The sequence below is a fragment of the Helianthus annuus genome, chromosome 15 (assembly GCF_002127325.2).
Source record: "Helianthus annuus cultivar XRQ/B chromosome 15, HanXRQr2.0-SUNRISE, whole genome shotgun sequence".
NCBI classification, from domain to species: Eukaryota; Viridiplantae; Streptophyta; class Magnoliopsida; order Asterales; family Asteraceae; genus Helianthus; species Helianthus annuus.
The window spans coordinates 17,051,868-17,062,689 of NC_035447.2; positions in this window are offsets into that span (position 1 = coordinate 17,051,868).

A 10,822-nucleotide genomic window follows, 5' to 3' on the forward strand; every position below is an offset into this window, starting at 1 on the left:
TCCTACCTGATGAAGATGAGCTAACAAAGTTTATGTCAACAGCACCAAGTAGTTCCACAGCAAGTCGAGGTGATGAGTAGTGTGATGATGCTAAGAAGAATGATAACAGCAAACCAGCTTTGAAAAGGAAAACTTCACATCCTAAGAATAAGAATCCAACTGTTATTAAATAGATTAATTTTGTTCAAGGAAGTGACATGAAAAACGAAACAGCTGTTATTGAAAATGAATCTAATGTAGAGTTTGCTAAAAACAAGAACAAAGAAAATTCTGAAACTAAGCAAACTGAACCAGATTCTTCTAAAGCATCATCATCTAAGCCTGAATCTAGTTCAAAGGCTTCAGATAAGAAGTCTTCGAAAAGGATGTCGTGCTTCAAATGTCACACCAAAGGACATGTAGCTAGCTGCTGTCCTAACAAAAAGAATGAAGCACAAGTGAATGAGAGGAAGAGAGAGAAGTCACTAGAGAAAAGCGGTGATAAGCAGGAGAGCGAGTCCAACTCTCCAAAGAAATCTGCTTCTAAGCAACCGGAGAAAGTTGCTGTTGGTGTGGATAAGGCTGAAAAAGGAACTCCACAAGTTCCTTGTTTTCAAAGAAATCAACCTAGATTTCAGCCAAAATCTCCACCAGGCAGATTTGAGAGACCTAGAAGCAGTTCACCAAGAATGAACAATCAAAATACAAATAATTTCAGAAGTCAAGGTCAATATCAAAATCGATACCAAAACAATGGTGGTCGAAATTTTTATAACAATGGCTTTAGAAATTACAATACTAATGCTTCTTGGAATCAAAATCAAAATTTTCAAAGGTCACATAGTCCAAACACACATAGGAACCCTCAGGACCAAAGACCTAGTGGAAATCAAAATCAAATTCCAACAGGTCTACGATCCAAGACTCCAGTTAGGAGTAATGGATATTGGATGGATGTTCCGGTGGTTGGTGAATTTGGACGACCCAAGACCATTAAGGCTTGGGTCCCCCAATCTAACTAATTTTTTGGTTGGTGTGTGCAGGAGCTGCTAAGGAGGATTATCAACTTGTGGTATGTTGATAGTGGCTGCTCCAGGCACATGACGGGGGATGCGAGATTGTTGACTGAGTTTGAAGAATATGATGGAGGACAAGTGAATTTTGCGGGTGCGAAAGGTGGTAGAATTACTGGACGAGGAAAGGTGACCAATGGGAAGATCACACTGGACAAAGTGAACTATGTGGAGCAGCTTAAACACAATCTGATGAGCGTGTCACAAGTCTGCGACAAGGGTCACTCGGTCCATTTTACCAAGAATGAAGCATTAGTGTTGAAACCAGGTTTGGAAATACCGGACGATTGGATAGTGATGCGAGCGCCAAGGAGAAATGACACTTATGTCATGGACATGGGTGCTAAGGATCCAACTGCAGTGGTGGCGTGTTTACTATCAAAAGCATCTGAAGCTGAATCGATGTTGTGGCACAGACGCATGGCCCATATTCACTATCGAAAAATGAATTATCTTGTTAAAAATGAGCTAGTGAAAGGGGTTCCATTGCAGAGGTTTCAAGTGGAAGATAAATGTCTTCCATGTCAAAAGGGAAAACAACATAAGAAACCTCACAAGTCTAAAACAGTAAATTCCATAGATGCCCCTTACGAATTACTTCACATGGATTTATTCGGTCCAGTGAACGTGAGGAGCATAGGTGGAAAGTACTATTGTCTTGTTGTCACTGATGATTACTCACGTTACTCATGGGTTTTCTTTTTAGGTACAAAAGATGAGACAGCAGAGATGTTGATAGATCTTTTTACAAAATTGGAAAACGTCCATGATGCAAAGATCAAGAGGATAAGGAGTGATAATGGCACGGAGTTCAAGAATCGCATTTTGGATCTCTATTGTCTTCGCAAGGGAATTGAACATCAATATTCTGCTCCTTATACGCCTCAACAGAATGGAGTAGCTGAGAGGAAAAACAGGACGTTGATTAAAGCTTCTAGGACAATGCTTTCAGATTCTAAGCTACCAGTTCTTTTCTGGGGAGAAGCTGTGATGTCACACCCCTAATTTCCACGTGTCACCGGTGGGCCCGGTGGGGAGTATAGTGACGTAGTTGGCATCATCATAGACAAACAACACAATATAATAATGCACAGCGGAAGCAAAGATAGATTCATTTCAACTTTAATAAATGTAATATTAAATATCACTAGTAGTTGAAACGGATCCACAGGCGGATCAAAATAAAATATGATATTGTTCAACAGTTTTATTGTCGTCCAAGCTTGCGAGACTTATTGTGGACGCTCTAGAAGACAGCCAGCCTAGTACGTGTAGTACCTGCACTTAACCTTTTGGGAAAATACGTCAGTTTACACTGGTAAATACAAATTAACTGACTCATTTTGAAAATGATTGAAAATTGATTTAAATGCACATGGCATAAAATATTTTTATAACTTGGGATAATTATGCAATATAATCTTGTAATGGATTTACATGTTACTCCGCGTTCAGTAGCCCGATCCATAGACCGGGTTAAAGATTAATAGACACACCACAATATAGAGTTATACACTGACGGGTGTACGCCTACACCCCGTGCTCAGGTCGTGGCCATCTCGTAAGATGATGCCAAGGATATCCGGGACATGGTCATTAACCCCCCAAAGGCTTCAAGTAATAAAACACATTCAAAACAAGGTCATCTCAATGAATTTAACCACTATACGATTAAAGAATTCGATGCCGGACCAAGCGGTATTTTATATACCTTACCCCAAGCCCGTATAGGGAAAATAAGTTAAAAGTATTTACCTTGGTAAGTATGAATCACAATTAGCAAGTGGAGGTAGCTTTTACTGGGCCTCCTATTCTGGAACAAAGGTTTATAATAACCTATTAGATTCCTAACGGGTCTTTATTTAAGCCTAAGGTTAAACCGGTTAGTTTTAAGGACGATACGGTTCAAGCGCACGATTAAGCGAAGACCGGATAGAATGTGATTTAGACCCGACAAGTTTGAATACTTGTATAATTTGGGTATGCTAAATACATTCTGGATTTTGAGACAAAAATGATAATGTTTAACCCGTTTCGGTCAATTTATGCAAACTAGTTACATAAACCGAACCGAACGCTAAAAGAGCGTTACGGGTAACCACAAGAGTCATATGCAAGTTTCCTGAGATAATATGCTTTAAATATGTTATAATATCATCAAGTTATGTTCTATTATGCCCCGAATGAATTTAAACTCAATTTATGCCTTATAAGGGCATTTTGGTCATTTAAAAGATTATAAAAGAGTTAAATTGGAAATCTGAGTTACAGGTCTGATTTATACAGTAAATATACTTAATTTGATATATTATAACAGTAGGGTATGACCCATATACAAAACTCATCATTTAAAATCAAACTATGCACCTTAGGGGTATTTTGGTAATTTCACAAGGGCTAAAAATGTCAAAACTGGAAACCTGAGTTCAAAAACTTATACTTACTGTTATTTTATAAAAATATGCTAAATATATCAGTAGGTATAATCCTTATATGTTTAATATGGTTATAGTACATACTATGCGTTAAAAACGCTTAAAAAGGCGATTTAGAGCCGTTTCCGGGTTTTGAAAGGAAAGCTGATATTTTTATATTTCCAGAATGCTCAAAATATTTTATTTAACAAATAAAATCAGTAGAAAAAGGTTTGGGGTCAAAAAGATTTACAAAACTCATTTTATGGCTTAAAAGGTCAAAACCGGTATTAACCGAATCAAGCTTAGAGACCTATGATACGATCAGCCAAAAATTAAATAAAAATCTTCAAAAATCCCAAAATATTATATAACATCAATGGGTAAAAAGTTTTATATCAAAAAGTGAGCTTAAATAGGTTATACGCTAATTACGCCGTTTACTTAACATAAAGCTTTAGTTTTACGCTATTGGGCATAACTCTAAATCCGGACCTCCAACTGATATCAAATTTTCGGTGCAAGTTTATAAATCAGTAATAAAGGTTTCTACTCTTTCATTTTTCCAAAAATCACGTTTTATAACAAAAAGGGCAAAATAGTCAACTTTAAGCATAAATCGGAAACATGCATATGAATCGGACAAGTATTGAATCAAGTCTTAAAATCTCAGAGAGTTACACATATACAAAAATGGTCCAAAATAAGCTCTAATGCAGATCTCAAACATGCATGCACGGATCCGAATCGAGAGTCAAAGAAAAGTCGTTTTGTAAGACTTTCGGTTCCAATCCGGGCTTATACTAAAGATTGTCGAGTTGATCATGATAAAACATATTCTTACATTCATTACAAAGTTATTTTTGATGATCAAACTGATTGCATGTAATCTACATTACCATTTATGCTAGATTTTGCAAAAACACTTCCTGTTGACTTTTTAAGAACATCTTTGACTTGACAATAATCATGCTTATAGTGGGAATCAGAAAATACCCTTTTGAGGGTTTGTTTCCCACATAAATACCAACTTGTAGGTACTTTCAATTTGAGAAATGACTGAGCCATTTTTGTTTAATCGAAAAGTCAAACTATAGATACGATGGATTGACTTTCGGCTAATAATCTAAGCTAGAACGAATTAGAGAAGGTTATGAATGCTTACAAGAGTCCTATTGAAGCTTAGAGATCACTATGAAGTAGCCTTGTCGACCAAAAAGCTCCTGAATAGCTCCTGTGAATTTTTGAAAGTTGAAGTGTTCTTGGTTTCTAACACAAGAACTCAATTGTGGTGATTTGATCTGCTTTTAAGGGAATTCAGATGTTATGAGAGAGCCACAGGTGTCCTATGTTGCATGTAATTCGATTGGAGGGCTTGGGAGGTGATGCAAGCTGTAAACAACTCACAAAAATGGACCCAAATAGCTCAATTCGCGATTTCTGATGCTGGCAGTGGGTCTCGGCCCGCTTAAGGCTGCCCAGGCGGGCCGCCTGGGGTCTGCAGCTCCAAAATTTTGTTTAAATGTTGCAGTTTAGTCCCTGGTCTTCGTATACGATGTTTTGGCCACTTATTTTGACCCTAAGACCCTCAAACTTGGTTTTTAAGAACCTTGGAACATTTACCAACATGGTAATGTCCTCGGTTAACTTTGCGCTCACCCGAAAAGTCATGAAATTCGACGTTGACGCTTTTAACCCTTCAAGTACGGTTTTGGCCATAACTTTCTCATACGATAACGAAACTTCATGAAATTTTTACCACATATTCTAGTGAGTATATTTTATCATTACAAAGCTTCGGGGCTGCCAAAAGATCACTCAGAGGTATAAATTCAACATGTTGACACTTTTAGTCCCTATAGTTTGTAATTCCTCACTTTCGTGCATTTTCCGCTTCGTATGATCCATGATCTATCCGTTTAGAGTTATAAACACCATGTAGGGTTATTATAGAGTCCATTTATCCATTGTTGACACTTCGGACCCTTATATTCCATAGTTTTCACTTTTTGTCAACTTTAGTCCCTCTAAAGTATGTTTTTCACCTATTCAAAGCCTATGACACGTGTCAATGCATCATTGGACGTAAATTTCCGAGGTGTTACATCCTCACCCCCTTAAAAGAAATCTCGACCTCGAGATTTACTGGAACAAATGAGGGTATTTTTCTTTCATCGTGGATTCCACTTCCCATGTGTATTCGGGACCTCTACGGGCATCCCACTTGACCTTAACAATAGGTACATGCTTCCTTCGAAGCTTCTTTACCTGTCGATCCTCAATCGACAATGGTTTTTCCACGAACTTCAAACTCTCATCTATGTGTATATCCGTATGCGGTATGACCAGTGATTCGTCCGCGAAACACTTCTTCAGATTACAGATGTGGAACACATTATGAATAGCGCTAAGTTCTTCAGGCAAGTTTAACTTATAAGCAACTGACCCGACACGTTCGACAATCTCGAAAGGTCCTATATATCTCGGGCTTAGCTTGCCTTTCTTACCAAATCGCATCACCCCTTTCCAGGGCGATACTTTAAGCAACACTTTATCACCTACATCGAAGTGAAAATCTTTGCGCTTAGGATCCGCATAACTCTTTTGCCTATCCCTGGCAGCTTTCAAACGATCGCGAATCTGAACGATCTTGTCCGTCGTCTCAAAGACGATTTCTGGTCCTGATAGTTGGACATCTCCAACTTCTGCCCAACAAATGGGCGATCTACACTTTCTACCGTATAAGGCCTCAAAAGGCGCAGCTTTTATGCTAGTGTGGTAGCTATTGTTGTAGGAGAATTCAATCAGTGGTAGGTTCTTATCCCAACTACCACCCAAGTCGATCGCACATGCACGTAGCATGTCTTCCAAAGTTTGAATAGTACGCTCGCTTTGACCATCAGTCTGTGGATGATAAGCCGTACTAAAATTTAAACGAGTGCCCAACGATTGTTGGAAACTCTTCCAAAAATGTGACGTATACCTAGTATCTCTATCAGAGATAATAGATACGGGTATACCATGCAGCGCTACAATCTTATCAACGTATAATTGAGCTAACATATCGGAGCTGTAAGTTTCCTTAATGGGTAGAAAATGAGCTGACTTCATCAGTCTATCTACTATGACCCATATAGTATCGTTTCCTTTTCTCGTCTTTGGTAACTTGGTGATGAAATCCATTGTCACCATTTCCCATTTCCACGTGGGAATTTCAGGTTGTTGAAGCAAACCTGACGGCTTCTGATGCTCAGCTTTGACTTGAGCACAAGTCAAACATTTAGCTACATGCTCTGCTACGGACTTTTTCAAACCAATCCACCAGTAGTTTGCCTTTAGATCCTGGTACATCTTATCAGCTCCAGGATGAACGGAATATTTGGAGCTGTGGGCTTCCTGGAGGATAACATCCCGAAGTCCTCCATAAACTGGAACCCATATTCGTCCATTTAGTCTTAGCATTCCATCTTTATCGTAGGATAACTGCTCCTCAGTTACTCCTAACTTCTCTTCAGGATAGTTAGCTTCCAACACAGCTTCCTTCTGTGCAGCTAACACCCTTTCGTTCAAATTATTCCTTATTTCAATGCGCTTGGCATTGATCCTGATCGGTTTCACTCTTTCTTTTCTGCTCAAGGCGTCGGCAACTACATTCGCCTTGCCTGGATGGTATCTTATCTCACAGTCGTAATCATTTAAAGTTTCCATCCATCGCCTTTGTCGCATGTTCAAGTCCTTCTGATTGAACAAATGTTGAAGGCTCTTGTGATCCGAATAGATTACACACTTGGTTCCATACAAGTAGTGTCTCCATAGTTTCAGTGCAAATACAACGGCACCTAGATCCAAGTCATGGGTGGTGTAGTTCTTCTCGTGCACCTTTAGCTGTCGTGAAGCGTAGGCAATGACCTTGCCTCTCTGCATGAGTACACATCCCATACCAGTGTGTGACGCATCGCAATACACCACGAATTCTTCTATACCATCAGGCAATGTTAGCACTGGTGCATTGCTCAACTTCTTCTTCAAAATGTCAAAGGATTCCTGTTGCTTAGGGCCCCAATCAAACTTAATCTTCTTACGAGTCAACGAAGTTAGGGGCGCAGCAATCCTTGAAAAATTCTCGATGAATCGCCTATAGTATCCTGCTAATCCTAGGAAACTGCGAATTTCGGTAGGAGTCTTTGGCTCTTGCCAATTCATAACTGCTTCTACCTTAGCGGGATCTACTTGGATACCACGCTCACTCACCACATGTCCAAGGAATTGGACTTCTCGAAGCCAAAATTCGCACTTTGAAAATTTGGCATAGAGTTTCTCATGATGTAGAAGTTTGAGAATACAACGAAGGTGTTTCTCGTGGTCAGCCTGGTTCTTTGAGTAGATAAGGATGTCGTCAATAAAGACGATGACGAATTTATCCAGATAAGGCTTGCAAACGCGATTCATGAGATCCATGAATGCGGCTGGTGCGTTAGTGAGCCCAAAAGGCATCACTAGGAACTCGTAATGTCCATAACGAGTCCTAAACGCTGTCTTGTGTACATCTTCATCCTTGACCTTCAACTGGTGATAGCCTGACCTCAAGTCGATCTTTGAAAAGTAGCTTGCCCCTTGCAATTGATCGAACAGATCGTCGAACCTGGGCAACAGATATCTATTCTTGATAGTGACTTTGTTAAGCTCACGGTAATCGATGCACAGACGCATCGATCCATCCTTCTTTTTGACAAACAAGATTGGCGCCCCCCAAGGAGACGAGCTAGGTCTAATAAAACCCTTAGCCAACAGATCATCTAACTGCGTCCTCAACTCCTTCATCTCTGTTGGTGCCAACCTATATGGTGCTCTCGCTACTGGCGCCGCACCCGGAAAGATGTCAATTCGAAATTCCACTTGCCTATCTGGTGGTAAGCCAGGTAGTTCTTCCAGAAACACTTCAGGGTATTCCGAAATGACAGGGATATCTTCAATCTTCGGCTTTGGCTCATCAACAGTAACTTGTGCCATGTAAATGACACAACCTTTCTGCAGACATCTGGATGCCTTGAGCATGGACACTTGCTCAGGCAATCCATGCTGGGTATCTCCTTGGATAGTGAGTGACTCACCAGACGGAGTTTTAACCACTACTTGCTTTCTGTTGCACACAATCTGGGCTTGGTTACGCAATAACCAATCCATGCCTATCACTATATCGAATCCGGCTAGCTTAAAGGGAAGCAAGGATAATGGGAAAGAATGATTCCTAATGGATATAACACATCCATCTAAAATAGTTGAGGCGGTTTCTATGGTTCCATCGGCTAATTCCACCTCATACTTCACATTTAAGGTTTTAACAGGTAGGTTTAACAACTTACAGAACTTATCATCTACAAATGACTTATCGGCTCCTGAATCAAATAGTACTCTAGCAAAAACATCATTTACAAGAAAAGTACCTGTAATGACGTTGTCATTTTGGACTGCTTCCTTAGCGTCCATCTTGAAGACTCTTGCATTGGTCTTCTTTCCATCATCTGCTTTCTTAGCGTTCTTTGGGCAATTGGATTTGATGTGCCCTTTCTCGTTGCAACCGTAACATGTTGCATCCTTCAGTCCTTTGCACTTCAAAGTCGTGTGATCCGCAGATTTGCAGATTCCACAGAATCTCATGGGGGACTGCGATTTCGTCTCTAAGCGACACTTCCCAGAATGTTTTTTCTTGCAGGTCTTGCATTTGGGCTTATCCCCTGACGGTTGCCAATCTTTCTTAAATCCCGACCCTTTCCTGTGGTCGTTATTCCCTCGGTGTCTTTTCTCCGATCTTCGTGAGGTATCGTCCTCACGTTTCCTCTTGTTCTCCTCCGAGTTCTTAAGAGCTCTCAACCTGACTACGTCCTGGGTGAGAGAGAGAGATAGATCAGCTACTGATCTGAACGTTGTAGGCCTCGATGCCTTAACACTTGCCTTAATCTCCGGTGCCAAACCCCCAGTAAAACGGGCAATCCTTCTCGGCTCTGGGGTTACCAAGTATGGCACTAATCGAGATAGAGTATTGAAAGTGGTGAGGTATGCCTGGCAGTCTAGATTCTTCATCACTAAGGATACGAAGTCTGACTCGATCCTTTCCACTTCGTGCTGTGGGCAAAAGTTTTCTTTAATGAGGGCTACGAACTGATCCCATGACATACTGTAAAGTGTGGCCTTACCGGCAGCTTGCAAGAGGGATTTCCACCACGCCAGTGCGTCTCCCTTGAATGATTGGGATACGTACTTCACTACATCCCGATCAGCACACCCGCTGATATCTACAACTGTATCCATTTCATCTAACCAGGTCATGCAGTCGACCGCTCCCTTCTCCCCAGTAAAGTCCCGGGGTTTGTATGAAACGAAATATTTGTACGTACAAGACTTGCTGTGCGATTCATGTTTCTGCTTGATCTCCTTTTTCAGGATACTGCTATGATTAGAGGAGTGATTATCCTCGTCATTCTTCTTTGGCTCATCTTTCTTTGATAAATCTTTCTTAGAAGGCGGTTTGCTATGAGCCTCCGACTGAGTCTTGGATTTGGCATGTGATACGGTTCGGGTCCTACTTCGGGTCCTGCTTGATTCCCTAAATTGCCTATCAATGGCCTTGGCAACAACATTTTCTACCAGTGCTTGTAGCTCCGCACCAGTTACATGAATCTTAGTATTATCTGGGTTTTCCTCAGAATGACAGTTTGTTTCTTCCGACTTGGCCATGTAGCTTTAGGAGCTACATAAAAGTAAGGACAAGGTCTATTTAGAAACCTAACAGTATTATCGTTCTTGACGACTTATTAACCATGGTAATAAAAGCCATATTAGTTAATTTAATCAATTTCATTTAGGACTTTTTATTAGCAACTTTATCCTAGAATGAAATATATATATTGGCACAATAGGCCTAGTCACTTGGACAAATTTCTAAATTTTGAATTTAGGTTTTTATAGGATTAGAATTTGTATAATTAAAACAAATAAATCCTTTGCTTGGCAGGGAGTCTATAAACCACGGCTGCCTTTTTGTTTTATGTGACATTAGTTATAACCCGTAGGCATGATGTCATAATCAGTTATGTATACAATAAAATTTTTGGATACTTTATTAAAAGGGTGACATGTGTGATTTTGCGGATCACGCTTGCCAAGAATGTTAACATGTTTACAGATGTTAACAGAGATTGAATCTTTTAAATAGGTTTCACCATAATGGCCAGGTCTTTAATATGACATTCAAGCTAGGTTTTACCTTTTTAAGATTCTTATTATTAAAATGGTAAATCAAAATAAAAATCGCTACTTTTCATTTATTTATTTTCATGCATATAGATTAAAAATGAA